The following is a 16,087-nucleotide window of genomic DNA, read 5'->3' as shown; positions in this document are numbered from 1 at the left end:
TGTACTTGTTTAGATTTCTTGGGGGCTATTTTCACTGATGATTCAACTTCTTATGCTCTGGATTTTTAACTAAATTTTATTCTTCCTGAAAACTTTGATAATTCCATTCTTTCTCCACTAATGTTCTCCTAATATACACTTTTTTAATTGATATTTTATTTTTTCCAAATACATGTTATGAAGGCTTTTCAACATTTATCCATATGTATATGTATATGTATATGTATATGTATATGTATATGTATATGTATATGTATATTTTTAATTTACAAAATTTCCTTCCACCCTCCCTTCCCACCCCCTTCCCTCAACAGCAAACAATCAGGTTAATATTGTATATACACATTTGTGTTAAGCATGTTTACCAATTAGTCATTTCTGGCATGACTAATTAGGATTAGAGGAAAGAAACAGGTGATTTTTTTTAACAAAGTGAATTCTGAAAATTTTGAAGGATTTTCTTTTTGGTTTTGTTAATATACACTTTTTGACTCTGCTTTTGCAGGTGACTATCTCAGGGGTTGGATCCCAAAACTGTTTTCTTCTCGTGTTGTGGAATTTACCGTTCATGAACCTTAGACCCTCTACCTCAAGTAGCTTCTGAGGGACTGAATGATGGAAGTTTGACCCGTTTCTTTAAACCTGGTGCAGTACAGAAATATAATGGCAAATTAGTTCAGTTATCTTTATTTTTTGGTTCTCTGGATGAAGATCGTTTTAGTGATCTACTTCAAGAACATGTTCTTCAAAACAAAAAAAGAACATGTTCCCCTTATCCTATTTGAATACCTCTTCCACAAGGGGAAATGCAGAGTCGAAGACTGCTGCTTTTGCAGAATGTTCTGATAAAGACTATGACAATAGCAAAGAAAATAAGTTCATGAGATCTGGGGAATTTACCTAGGCTACCATCTTGTTGATGACATGACCTGGAAAACTTCCACAGTCTCCTATTTTAAAGCACTAGTAGACACAATGTACTTGGTGATTTGAATTTAATTAAGACCTTTTTCTAATCATATAATACATTTAAATGCAGGCAGAGTGACAGCCCTGATATACAAAATATCTGAAAAGTATTATGTTAAGGCCTAATTGCACCTGATTCCTTCTTTAGGAGAATAGCATCATCTCCCTCATGGAGATGTATAATCTCAGTATTGGAAGAAGCAATCATATATTCCAATTCATAACTGAAAAAGACTTCTATCTATTATATGCCTGATAATTGATTGCTCTGTCTGTACCTGAGGACCTACAATGAAGGGTTGTACATTACTTCTCAAAGTAGCTGTTCTCTTTTTGGATAGTTACAAATATTTTGGGGGAGTTTTTGCTAAAACTCTTATTTTTTATTTTTTATTTATAGATTTTTGCAAGGCAAATGGGGTTAAATGGCTTGCCCAAGGCCACACAACTAGGTAATTATTAAGTGTCTGAGACCAGATTTAAACTCAGGTACTCCTGACTCCAGGGCTGGTGCTTTATCCACTATGTCACCTAGCCGCCCCTTGCTATAGGCTTTAAAAGACAACAATAAACATTTAAAAAATAAGGCATGGCTTCAAGAACTGAACAAAATGTTTTGCTCAGTCATTATTTAATATTTTGCAATCTAGTCTTCTACCTTATTCAAATGAAATTGCTCTCTTAAAATTTGCAGTGAGTTCTTATTTTTCCAATTTGATGGTCTTTTCTCAGGCTTTATCTTTCTTGAACTGTTTCATTGACATTGTTGTTTACTCTGTCCTCTTAGATATTCTCTTTCTCTAGGTTTTCATAACACTCTTTTCTCCTGTTTCTCTGGGACTGTTACTTCTTAGTACCTTTGCAGAACACTCAACAATGTTATGTGAATAATGTGGGCATTATTCTGACTTTCCCTGAGTCCTCTTTTCTTTCTTTTTGTGTATGATTATAGTAGCTCTCATTACATATACATGCATAGGAATCACAGATTTAAAAATCTATCTCCGTCCTCTTTCCTAAACCTTCTTCTTGTCCCACCAATAGCCTGCTGAACACTTCCAAATGGATATAATCTCATTATTTTATGCCCAAATACACCTTCCTAAAACTTTCCTATTTCTGTAGAAAGTATCACCATACTTACAGTCTCTTAGGTTCATAGCCTTGACATTATTCATAGCTCCTCATTCTTCCTCACCTCACATACCCAATGAATCGTCAGTGTTGGACTTGAAGTCAAGAAGACTCTAAAATCTGGACTCAAACTTAACAACTTCATGATTTTGGGAAAATTATTTAACTTTTGTTTACTTCAGTTTCCTCATCTACAAAATGGAGAAATACCATCCTCCTCATAGGGCTGTTGGGATGATAAAATACTTATAAAGTACTTTGTAAATTATAAAATATTACATAAAATTTAACTATTATTAATATCATTTTACCAATTCTTGCTATTTCTACCCCTACAATATCTATCACACCCAACTCTTTCTCTCTATTGACACAGTCATCACATGAGTTCAGGGCCAAATAGCCTTGCCCATAGATTATTGCAATAGCTTTTTTCTTAATCAGTGACTGACTCTGTATCTTCAAAAAATCATCTCCCATACTTGGAATGAGGTCAAGGACATGCTGGAGCCAGCTCTAAATGGCTTGAAAACAATTTTTAAATTTCCATTGTGGTCATTTACCTCTCAGAAACCAGAAATCCCTATAAAGTGGGACTTGATTTATAGTTTTGTTGATTGTCTGGAGTATAGAAAGCATTAACAATGCAGATAAACTAGGAAGTATATATGTCTATATTTTTCTCATTTGTTAAAATTTACCAGCACATCCCTGTATTGGTCTGTAAACATTGTTTGACCTCATCAAGAATGCAAGGGAAGACTCGATGAATTAAGATATCACCACTCTGTAGAATAATGCTAATACCTACAATAAATGATATTTATGTAGTACTTTAATGTTTGTAAAGGGCATTATATCAATTATCTCATTTTAAGCTCACATCACAGGATGTGCGTCTTCACCTCCACATCATACAATTATGCTCAAAGAGTTATAATACTCTATATACCCTTTGATGCAGGTCTATTTAGAGAGGTAAATCAAGGAAAAAGGAGAACTTACTTAAAATATTTATAACAGCTCTCTTTGTGGTTGCAAAGAACTGGAAATTGAGGGGTTACCCATCAACTGGGGAATGGATAAATAAGTTGTAATGTATAATTGTGATGGAATACTAGTGCTATGATATAATGAGTTATTTGATTTTAGAAAAATATGGAAAGATTTACATGAAATAATGAAGAGTGAAATGAGCAGAACCAAGAGAATATTCTATACAGTAACAACAATAAAGTTTGAAAAACAACTGTTTGGTCTTTGCAAGGCAATGGGGTTACTTGACTTGTTCAAAGTCACACAGCTAGGTAATTATTAAGTGTCTGAGGTCAGATTTGAACTCAGCTCCTCCTGACTTCAGGGCTGGTGTTCTATCCATTGCACCACCTAGCTGCCCCTGATTATTTATTTTGAGTACTATAAATTAGAAAGGACCAATGAAAGGAGCTATAATCCACCTGCAGAGAAAGAATAGATAAATGCAAGTATGTATAATATGGTTTTGTATATATACATACATACAAATATATTTACATATGTATACATATGGACACACACACACATATATATTTTATATATATATATATATATATCAATCATTATCTAATAGTGGGTGTGTCCTCTAGAGTTGAGTGAGGAGGAAAGGAAAAATGCACAGTGGAGAACAAAAGAAAACTCAGAAAAAAGTAGAGTAGTTTGAAAGCGATGTGTAGTATTTACATATATACCTTGTAGTATATATGTACATATATACTATATATACCTTATGTATATTTTTAAAGTAAATAGTATGAAATAGATTCATAGTTTCATATTAAATCTTTTTTGTGATGTATTATATACATGAAATGTTTTGTCTTTTTATATTTAAGCTCAAAATGAATAAAAAAAAGAAATAAATCAAATGTGAAAAAAATATTCTATTTACCTGTCTATATTGCCTGATATTTCCAGAAAGGAGAGATAAAGTTAGATATCTTGCTATTAGATTAAAGTACCACTATTCATGAAACACCTTTGGTACATCATGCCACTGGGAGATTTCTTGACAAGCTTGAGTGTAAATTTTGGATTAAAAGGATGAATCAATGAAATCTATTTAGAGCATTTGGGAAGAATAAATATGAAATAGAATGGATGTATTTTGAATGGGGGAAAAGTATGAATCATTAAAAATACATAGTTGCCATTTTTGTTTATACATCCTATCCCATATCCCTACCAAGAGGTCATTCCTTAGTAAGTTTTTCTTTTTAAAAAGAAAATAAATAATTCATCCAAATTTACACATTGGGAATTTTGGTATATTCAACATAACAAACTCAGAATTTTCTATTTCTGAAATAAAGTATGGTTGAAACATTTTTTCAGCTCTTTTCTGGGGTCAATCTTGATGACTATAATTGCACAGCATTTTCTCATTTTATTAGTCTTTTCATTTGGATTCTGTGTATATTCTTGTTCTTTTGTTCTACTTGCTTCATTCTATATCAGGTCATAAGCGTTTCCTTGTTTCTCTAAATTTTAAGGCAGGGACATCAAATATATCATCGCAATAGTCTAAGCAAGAGGTGATAAAGACCTAAACCAAAGTGGATGCTGTGTGAGTAGTGAAAAGGATAAGAACTCAAGTGATATGGAGGGTGTTATGGAGGGCAAGTGGAGGATAATGCCAAAGCTAAGAGTCTAGGAGTCCATTAGGATGATAACCCCCTTGACAGAAATAGGGAAGTTTAGAGGGATAGAGGAAGATGTGTTCTATTTCAGATGGAAGAATAGTTTTGTTTGAAGTATTTATCAGACATGTGGTTTGAAATGTCCAATTGGTTGTTGGTAATGTGGAATAGAAATTCAGAGAAGAAATCTAGAGAAGTGATAATTAAATTTATGAGACCACAAAGTGTCATTGAGAGACCAAAGAAAGAAAGGAGAGAGTGCAAGACAGAACCTAATGCTATAGTTAGTGGATGTGATACAGATACTTATCCCCACAAAAATACAGAAAAAGTGATCAGACAAATAGGAAGAGAAATGGGAGAGAGTGTTATTCCTAAAACCCAGATGACAGAGAATATCCAGGAGGTATCAAAGTATAAAATCCTGCAGAGAGATCAAGGAAGATGAGGACTGAGAAAGAATTAGATCTGGCAATGTAGAAATTAGTAACTTGGGGGAGAAAAATTTCAGTTAAGTGATGAGATTGGTAGTCATATTAGAAAGAGATGAGAAGGATCATTATCTTCAAAACAGGAAATTCAAGATAAAAAAGCACCTTTTTTTATTTTTCTAGCCATGCTCTATTCCCTGCCTTTTTTCAATCTTCAAAGAAACCTATTGTCTAAGATTTGCAGGAACTAGATTCAATGCTGGAAAACACTCTAAAATTCATCTCTCTGTGGGGTTCATTTTCCCTCTGCTAAAGTTGCTTCTGACAATATTAAAAGTCCAGTTTAAAATAGCTCCTTTAAAGGTATATGTATGTACGTATTTATTCATGCATATATACATATATGTATGTATATACATATACATACAGGTGTGTGATGGTTTATCCCATTGTATCCTCAAATATAATAATATTTATCAGAGATAGGATAATTTTCTTTCTATGTCACAGGAAATATGAACAACAAATACAGAACTAAAGTTAGCCTACAAACAACAAGTACAATTCTCTTGCTTCTCCTATGGTCCACCAGACTCATAGCACAAACCTATGATTCACTTCTAGATCTTTTAACTGATCATACTATGTGATGGACTCGAGAGTTTTTACTATCACAGATGAGTCTTCCTCTTTACACTATCCACTTTGTTAATGTCCTTATTAAATAATGGTATTCAGATTAGAACACAGTAATCCAGACATGTTCTGGCCCTTTTCAGAGTAGAGTGGCAGAGTAGTCCAAACAGAAACTGAACTTTGTCAGAGTAGAGTGGCAGTATTATCTCTCTATACCTAGGAAGTCCATCCCTGTTGAGGCAGCTAGATGGTACAATGAATAGAGCTCTGGGTTTGGAATCAGGGAGACATTTTCATTAATTCAAATCTGGTCTGTCTTATTTACTGTGTGATGCTGGAGAAGTTAATAATATTTTTCTCAGCTCCTCACCTGTAAAATGAACTAGAGAAAGAAATAGCAAATATCCAATATCTTTGCACAAAAACAAATAAATAAACCCAAAATGGATTCACAAAAAGTCAAACATGACTGGACATCAACATGTTTCTCTTAATATATCCCAAGATTCTGTGGTCAAAATTTTTGATCATTATACTGACTATTCACTAAAACCTATGACTTTCTTTAGCACAATAGTTGTCTAAATCATGCTTTTCTCCTGTACTTCTGAAAGTGACTTTTGTAACCAGTGGAGGTCTTTAGACTTAACCTTTCCAAATTTTGATTCATTAGATTCAGTCCAATTCTGTAGCCTGTTAAGATCTTTTGGGATCTTGATGTGTATAAGTATATGCAAAATAAATGTAAAATAACTACAAGATCATTTGGAAGGGAACTCTAGTAGTTAGTGGAATCAAGAGATATTTCATGTAGAAGATAGTGATTGGGTAGAATCTTAAAAATGAGACCATGAAGTATCATTGCTGCTGCTATCTTTCCTTCATTCTCAAAGAAGACCTTGACATCAGGGAGGTGATGCCATGATAAGTACATGAATTGGATTTGAATGAGGGGGTACTATGCTCAAGGACATAAAGAAGGAATGAAATAAAGGCATGAGGATCAGCCAGTGCAAAGATGAGGTAGGAGATAGAGTGTCTTGTAGGAATAACAGCAAGAAGACCAATTAAGCTGAACCATAAAATTTGAGAAGAGAAGCAATTTATAATAAAGCTGGAAAGATATATTTGGATCAGGTTGTGAAGATCTTTGACAGCTAAAATAGCCATGTTGCTGGTCAATATGGGCTATTTTTTGGTTTAAGTTGTTTGTGCATTTATTTTGTTCTTACTTATCATTAGGTAATGGGGTATAATGAATATAGTACTAGTTTTGGAATTAGGAAGACTTGAGTTCAGGACTAGTCTTTGGTATATGTATGTATGTATATATGTGAGTGTGTGTATATATGTATATATATGTATTTTTGTGCATATATATATATATATATATATATATATATGCATAGGCTGTATGACACTTGGCATGTCACTTAATTTCTTGTTGTCCCCAGCATATGGTATTTTTTAATACCATAATTTTTAAAGTAAATGCCCCTCCATGACAGTAGTAAACCCTTAACAAGTAAAATCATAGGCCCATCTCTCCCATCCCACATTAATATGGTAAAATTTTTGTTGAGGATAAAGAAAGGTGTTCATAAATGACATCTATTGTACAAAATGTACCACATTTTCCCCTCCAAAATCCAACTTTTTAAAAGAGAATATAGTCCCATTCCTCTGCCAAGCTCTTCGTGGTCCTCTGTCTTTGGAATCACTGCACTCAACACTTCATTGAACCAGTCTTCTTAACTACAACCACTCAAGATGTCTGAAGGAGTACAAATATCATGAAGAGGAGGAGACTTTTGCCTTCCAGACAGAGGTTGCCCAGTTTATGTCTTTGATCATCAACATCTTTTAATCCAATAAAGAAATCTTCCCTTAAGAAATCATTCCCAATGCCTCTGATGCCCTGGAAAAGATCCTCTATGAGAGTTTGGCAGATCATTCTAAATCAGACAGCAGTAGAGAACTGAAAATTCTCATCATCCCCAACTCTCAGGAATTTACTTTGACCTTGTTGGACATTGCCATTGACATGACAAAAGCTGATTTGGTCGATAATTTGGGAACCATTGCCAAGTCTGACAACAAGAATTTCATGGAGGTTTTGCAGACTGAAGCAGACATCTCTGATTGGTAAGTTTGGTGTGCAGTTATATTCTGCTTACTTGGTGGCAAAAAGTAGTTGTTATCATTAAATACAATAATGATAAATAATCTATCTGGGAATCTTGTCCTGATGGCTCATAGTCCATGCTAACCATGGTGAGCTTATTGGTAGGGGCACCATGGTAATCTTACATCTGAAAGAAGATGAAACAGAGTATCTGGAAGAAATTTGGGTCAAGGTGGTTGTAAAAAAGCACTCACAGTTAATTGGATATCCCATCACACTTTATTTGGAGAAAGAAAGAGAAAAAAATCAGTGGTAATGAGGTTGATGAAGACAAAGAGAAAGAAGAATAGCCATCTAAAAGTGAAAAGAAACTGAAGATTGAAGATTTGATGAAGGAAATGAAGGTATGGACCAAAAACCCTGAGATAATGAAGAAATTCATTGAACAGCTAGAAATAAACAAAACCAAGCCCATCTGGACATCTAATGACATCAGCCAAGAGGAATATGGCAAGTTTTGTAAGAGCCTCACCAATGATTGGGAAGATCACTTGGCAGTAAAGCACTTCTCTGTGTAAGGTCTGCTGGAATTCAAAGCTCTGCTCTTCAAACCCCCACCAGGTTCCCACTGACCTCTTTGAAAACAAAAAGAACAACATTAAGCTGGATGGATGGATTGTGTTCATCATGAACAGTTGTGATGAACTTAATGCTGAGTATCTTAATTTTGTCTTAAGTGTGTTGGACTCTGAGGATTTTCCCCTTAATATTTCCAGAGAGTTGTTCCAACACTGTAAGATCTTGAAAGTCATCCATTAGAACATTTTCAAGAAGTATCTAGAATTCTTCTCTGAACTGGCAGAAGACATAGAATTACAGAAAGTTCTATGAGACCTTTTCAAAAAACCTGAAACTTGGAATCCATGAGGACTCAATCCATGAAGTGCATTTATCTGAACTAATATGTTAATACAAATCTCAGTCAAGAGATGAGATGACTTCTTTGTCTGAATATGTGTCTAAAAGCACATCTACTATATCACTAGGGAGAGTAAAGAAGAAATGGCCAATCCTCCTTTTGAGGAATGGGTATGGAAATATAGTTTTGAAGTAGTATATGTGACAGAGATAGTTGATGAATACTACATGCAATAGGAAGGCCCTTGTCTCTCTTACTAATGAAGGGTTAGACCTTCTAGAGAATGAAGAAAAAAATGGAGGAAAGCAAGACAAAATTTGAGAACTTGTGCAAGCATATGAAAGAAATTCTGGATAAGAAGGCTGAGAAAGTGACAATCTCTAACTGACTGATATCTTTTCTCTGTTGCATTGTGACTAGCACATTTGACTGGACAATCAACAAGGAATGTATCATGAAGGCACAAGCATTGAGAGCCAATTCCACAATGGGTTACATGATAACCAAGAAACACTTGAAAATAAATCCAGTTCACTCATTGTAGAGACTCTCAGGTAGAAGGCTGAGACTGACAAGACTGTGAAAGATCTGGTGATGCTGCTTTTTTAGTCAGTTCTGTGGCCTTCAGTCTTCTCCTTTGAAGATTCCCAGATCCCCATAAATCATATTTACCAATGATTAAGCTAGGCCTTGGCACTGATGAGGATGAGGTGACAGCAGAAGACTCCTGTGTTGCTAGGGGCAGCTACAGGTGGCGCAGTGGATAGAGTACTAGCCCTGAAGTCAGGTGGACCTCAAACATTTAATAATTCTCTAGTTATGTGACCTTAGTCAAGTCACTCAATCCCACTGCCTTGCAAAAAAAGAAATCCAGTACTGCTATTCCTGATGATATCCCTCTACTTGAAGGAGATGAAGTAGGTAGATTAGACAAACTTCTGCATCAGATCCCACCCTCTATATAGTTCCTTGTGTTTTCCTAAAGGAGCAGTAGAGATCTTGTCCTTCCTGACTCAATCTCTCACTGTCTAGTAGTGATTTTTTCCCCTCTGCTTTCCCATGTATTAGGGCAGGGCTTACAGGATTCCTGTCCCCCCACCCCCCCAATCTGGGGAGTAGGTTTCTCTGTATTGGGTGCTATTAATGGTTTTTTTCTGAAATAAAGTTTCAGAATATAGAGAATGAAGTTTTATATAAAGAGACTATATAATCTCATTGTCAGTTGTAATAAGTACTAACTGATTAGGTTATAGATTTAGAGCTGAAAAGGACTACATGTTTCTCTTCCACTTTGATGTTCTTGCTTTCTTTCTAGACTCACCCCAATGCTACCTTCTACAGTAAGCCTTTCTAGTTCACCCGGTCACTTGAGTCTTCCTTCTAAGATTACTCTTCTTCTATTTTATGTTTATGATGTATGTATCTATTTATCCATGTGTTGCTTCCCCCATTTCTTTGTATGTTCTTTGAAGGAAGGGACTATTTTTGCTTTTGTAGTCCTAGCATCTAAGCATGATGTCTGGAACATAGTAATTGTTTTATCATTGTTTTTTATCTAATTGATTGAATCCAACATACTCACTTTCCAGATGAGGAACCTTAGGAATTGAGAGTTTAAGTGGCTTGCCTTACACAGTCAGTAAAATTTTCTGAAACAGCATTTGAACTGAGGTCTTCCTGTATACAAAGCCAACATTCTAGCACTCAATGCTTTTAAGTCCCATGCAGTTCTAGCAACATCATTTTCTAAGCTTTCTTGACTTTGGTGTAGTTTTGTCCTGTCTTATTCTATTATTATCTATTTTCTATCCTTTCACAAAAATACTTATTGATATTGTAAAATTTCTTCATGTTTGTCCTTCAGACTCCTGATAGAACTCTACTAGAAATCTCCAAACTGAATCTTTATCTACCATTTTGATTCTCTCGGGTCAGCTGTCTTTGAGTGTATGTTTCAAAAATAAATTTGACTCCTTTACATCTTCTGAAAACACTTTAGATATGTTTCAGCTTCCATTTTCTCATGCCTGCACTTGGCATGTTTCCTGTTCTTAAGTTTTTGCCTTAAAGCCCAGCTCAAATGCCACTTTCCTCATGAAGCTTATCCTGATTTTACATCTTTGTCAACTTTCTTCTTTGGATGTTATGTTACACTTGGATTGGGCCTCTTTGTTGTCATTATCCTGTAATATCATGAGGGCAGCTATGTGGGATAATAGATAGAGTTCTGGGCTTACAGTCAGGAAGACCTGGGATCATTTATAATCTCAAACACTTCTGTGTGACTCTGGGCAAGTCACTTAGCCCAGTTTGCCTCAGTTTTCTCAATTGAGAAAGGAAATGGCAAACCATTACAGTATCTTTGGCAAGAAAATCCCAAATGGGTTCATAAAGAATCAGTCATGATGGAAACAATGAAAAACAACAGTCTTGTACAACAATTATCTATGTGCGTTATCCTTTTATTATATTGTAATTTCTACATGAGTAGGAATTATGTCTTGACTAAACTTTATCGATATTTTCCATTCTCCAACTAACAAATACCGGAAAATTTTATAAATATGCCATTTATGCCTAAAGTATATGTTAAAATATTAACCTTTATATGATACTAGACAGATCCATGTGGAACATGTATCTGCCAGTAGTCAGTCAGTCAAAAAGTGCTGTTTAAACCCTTATTATGTATCAATCATTATGCATATCTATGTCTCGGGCTAACCCCATTTATTATGCTTGTAGTATTCTCTTTAATCTTCATCTTTTCTTTTTAAAATTCTACTATGCTTCAAGGCCTTGCTCTAATACCATCTCCACAATGATTTCTCTTCACAATAACCCTTAATTTTCCTTCTCAAATCTCTCTCTCCTTGGATTCCACACAACCCCTTCAGTTAACTCAATGTACTTATGTTCCATTTTGAACAATAATTATTGGTATCCAAATAGATAGAAAGCTCTTTTGATACAGTGGGACTATTTAATTTAATTTCTTTCAGAAGTCCAGAATATAGCAGTGTAGAATTATAGTAAGACCACTGGACTTGAAGTCAGGATTTGATTGAATTTTAATTCAAAGTTCTTTCCTACCTTTTTGATGCTGAAAAAATCTCTTTGTTTCTCTGAGTCTTTTCTCATTTATAAAATGGGGAGAATAATACCTGAATTGCTGCCTAGCAGAATTGTTGAAAGGAAAACATTATGCTGTAGAACAAAGTAGAAATGTAAGCTTTTATTAAGGTAGTTGTTTACTGTTCATTAAACAATGAATTGTGTTGTACTGAAGTGCTTAGTCCTGAGTGAGACTTTTATCTACTGAAAAAGATTTTGCAGTTCCCCCCAAAATGTTTAATTGACTTTCAGAGATTATATCATCTGGTGAGATAATCTAGTCCCAAATGTTTCATTCTTTAGGTAAGAGGTCGAGGGAGATAAAAAGACAACCCTTTTCAATATCATCATATTTTTCTACCAGTCCTGCCTTAATATTTCTTGAGGGCAAAAGATAATTCAGATACTTGAAGTACTGATTTTTATGAGTCTCATGTTTTAAAAAGAAATAGTGAAAGAATTTTTTTCTTTAGTTCTGTATTTTCAGCAAAAAAAGCACTTGTGAATAAATAGATCTGAGCCTGCTTTCACTTGTGGGTTTTCTGTGATCTTCACTGACCTCTTTCAAAAGTCGGTCATCTCCCCAATGAAGTAAAAGAGAACAACATGCTGTTAATGATGTGCCATTCTGCAGTCCAACAGAGCACACAAGAAGTGGCATAGAGGAAAAAGCACTTTATAGTAGATCACTTGTCTTCAAATCAAAATGCCAGTGTTTTTGCCACTAACTGTGTAAACCTGGTAAATCCATTCTTACTCCTTGGCCTTAGTTTCTTCATCCTTAAGATATAGCAGTGAGATAATTAGGATTGATTGTTTCTAATGCCCCTTCTTATTCTAACGTTTTGCTATTCAGTACTTACCAGTAAAGGAAGCATGGTATAAACAATAGAGAGTTGACTTCAGAGACAGAAATAATCTTAGTGCAGATCCTGCTTCTGACATATCTTGGTTATGTGACTCTGGGAAAGTCAGTTAACTTTACAGTGTTTAAATTTATGATAGAGGGAGTTTCCTCACCCATGATGAGAGTTCCCTATACCAATAAAATCATAAGTCCCAGTCTTTTCCTTCTTTCTTGTGATTATTTGCAGAGTTCCATGGGAAAGGCTTTGAAAAAATTCAAATAATGAAAAAAGAAAAACACTTAGCATTTTTAAAGAAATCCTTACTGATCTATTAGACCACTATAGTTGTTAATGGCTGCCCCAGGTATTTCTCCTTTTCTACAGGAAAAATAGATTTCAAATCACCTTTGCATGAATTAAGAGAGAACCACAAAATTTAGAGCAGGGATTCTCAACCTGGGGTTCACAGACTTTTTGTCTATAATAGATTTGTAAGGGGGTTGAGAACCAGGATAGGAAAAATATCTTTTTTTGATTGACCTCTAAGTGAAATTTAGTATTTTCTTCTATTATAAATTTTAAAAATAATTCTGAAAAGAAGCTCATAGGTTTCATCAGACTGCCAAAGGGATCTATGACATAAAGAAGGTTAGGATCTCTGATCTAGAACACCTCCTTTTTAAGGTAGAGAGAGGAGAATTAACTTGTCTATGGTTACAACATCAGAGATGGGACTAAAAGTCAATCTCTTAAATCTCTGGCATTCTTAGACTTCATGCTCAGTCTTTAATTTTAATGACAAGCTAGAAATAGTAGCTGCCTTTACCCAGAAGAAAAACTGGAGACCTAGTTCTTGATTTCCTGTGGTGACATAGTGTCTAGAGGAGAAGGCAAGAAAACAAGTTTCATCTGAAGTAGAAAGGATACTTAGATGGAACATTAGAGCTCAAAAAATCATTTGAGGGGGTGGTTAGGTGACACAGTGGATAGAGCACTGGCCCTGGAGTTAGGAGGAACTGAGTTCAAATTCGATTTCAGACATTTAATAATACCTAGCTGTGTGGCCTTAGGCAAGCCACTTAACCTCATTGCCTTGCAAAAAAAAAAAATCCTTTTAGACCAATTATATTCTAGTTCATCCCCGTCATGTTATAGACAAGAAAATTAAAATCTAAAGGGAAGAAACTATTGGAATGGGCAAGACTAAAGTCCAGATTTCCCTAGATTCTCAGAAGATTTCACTTATCACATAGCAAGTCACTGGTCTAGCTATGATTCTAATAAAGTGTTTCTGGTTTTAATTCTTGAGCTCTATATACTACACAATTTTCTAAGGTACCTGAGGATTTTTCCTTTTCCTTTTCTTTTTTATTGTTTTGTTTCATTTTTTCCATTAAAATAATAGTAAACAGGGTAGGTGAAGCCTGAAATTTTCCAAGAGATAGATTAATTCTGTCCAATAGTATGGTAATTTATGAGTCTCTTAAGGAACATAAAACCTATGTTCATCAAGTTTAGGAATGACAAAACTTGGAAACTTTGCTGCCATTTCTTCTACATTAAGCACAGCAAAGACAAGTATTTTATATGAGAATGCTGGCAGGACTTCTCCAAGAAACTAACTATTACAGCTTCAGGGTTCCATTAAATGTCTAATGTCTAATGGACATGCACTAGACTCTATGTTATGCACCCCATTGTGCTTAAATATAACAAAAATACTACAGTGCCTGGAATTAAGGAAACTTTAAGATAGCAGAAGATATTTATGCACATATGTAATAAGGACAAAGCAGGAATTCAGACAAAGTGTTTTTTAAAAATTTGTTGAGGGTTTCATATTCAGCTGAGAAATCTGAAAAAGACTGATTTAGATTGCAATATCAGAGCTGAGCCTTGAAGACAGAATTTCAAGATAGCATATTTCAAGTATGGAAAGTCACCCATTTGCTTGTAGAGAGTTGGAAGATGGCAAAATGAAACTAGGCAGCAAGTTGAGGGAATTTTTTTAATGAGTTAGTTGCATTTTCATCATACATAATAGGCCACATATATAGCCACCCTGACTGCTTCTACTTCTCACAGGAAGTCGTAGAATTACTTGATGTCACTAGGAAGACTGAAGAAAATTAGATATTGGGGAGGAATCAATCCCTTTTCTAAAGGTCCTCAAGTTATCAGTCCCTTCTGGATCACTGCCTTGTCATGGCAGAAGGACTTGTCTTGCTCAAAAGAGATAAGAATTATGTTGAGTAGGATTATCCAAGATGGATAGGTCATAGTAGAGAGTTCTAACAAAAGTTGATCTACTAGAGAAAGAAATGGCAAAACCATGACACTATTTACACCAAGAAAGTTCCATGGACAATATAAAAATGATAGAAAAATGAAATCAGAAAATGAGCCCCACAGGTGTGAAGGTGTCCAATGCGTTTTTGGGGAACAGGAAAATACAACTACAACTAACTCAAGAAAAAATGAAGCAGTTGGGACAAAGCCAAAAGGAAACTCAGCTGCAGATGTATCTGGTGATGAAAAGGAAATCCAATACTCTAAAGATTAATATTGCATAGGAAACTTGAATGTAAGATCCAAAGTAAACTGAATGTGGTTAACTAGATGCAAACATCAAACATCAACATTTTGGATGTCAGTGAATTTAAATGTATGGGAATGAATTAATTTAATTCAGGTGATCAGTACATTTACTATTGTGAGCATGAATCCCTTAGAAGAAATGGAATGGCTCTCATAGTCAATAATAGGGAGAGAAAGGCAGTACTGGGGTATAATCTCAAAAAATGACAGAATAATATCTGAATGAATCCAAGACAAATCTTTCAGCATCACAGTAAAACAAACCCATGCTCTAACCACAGAAGCTAAAGAGGTTAAAATTGATCAGTTCTATAAATAGAGACAATATCTAAAATTTATATCAAAAGAGATGTCAAATTCATCACAAGGGATTAGAATACTAAAGTAAGAAATCAAAAGATAACTGGAGTACCAGGAAAGTTTGGTCTTGGAGTACAAAATGAAGCAGGGAAGAGACAGAGTTTTGTCAAGATAACTTGCTGCACATAGCGAACACTCCTTTTTCCCAGCAGCCCAAAGGGTGGCTAATACACATGGTCAGTCTTAGATGGTCAATACTAAATCAGATAGATTATATACTCAGCTGTAAAGAAGCTCTATACAGTCAGTTAAAACAAGATCTGGAGCTAACTGTGGCT

The 16,087-nt window shown here is 34.8% G+C and overlaps 1 pseudogene; it reads left to right on the top strand.

Moving 5' to 3' along the window:
- LOC141504220 (heat shock protein HSP 90-beta pseudogene) overlaps window positions 1-9,854 on the top strand; it is a 34,326-nt pseudogene extending 24,472 nt beyond the window's left edge.
- The last annotated feature ends 6,233 nt before the right edge of the window (window positions 9,855-16,087 follow it).

The sequence above is a fragment of the Macrotis lagotis genome, chromosome 1 (assembly GCF_037893015.1).
Source record: "Macrotis lagotis isolate mMagLag1 chromosome 1, bilby.v1.9.chrom.fasta, whole genome shotgun sequence".
Taxonomy (NCBI): Eukaryota; Metazoa; Chordata; class Mammalia; order Peramelemorphia; family Peramelidae; genus Macrotis; species Macrotis lagotis.
Note: the sequence above shows the minus strand (reverse complement) of the source record. Positions and strands in the feature narration are given on the sequence as shown.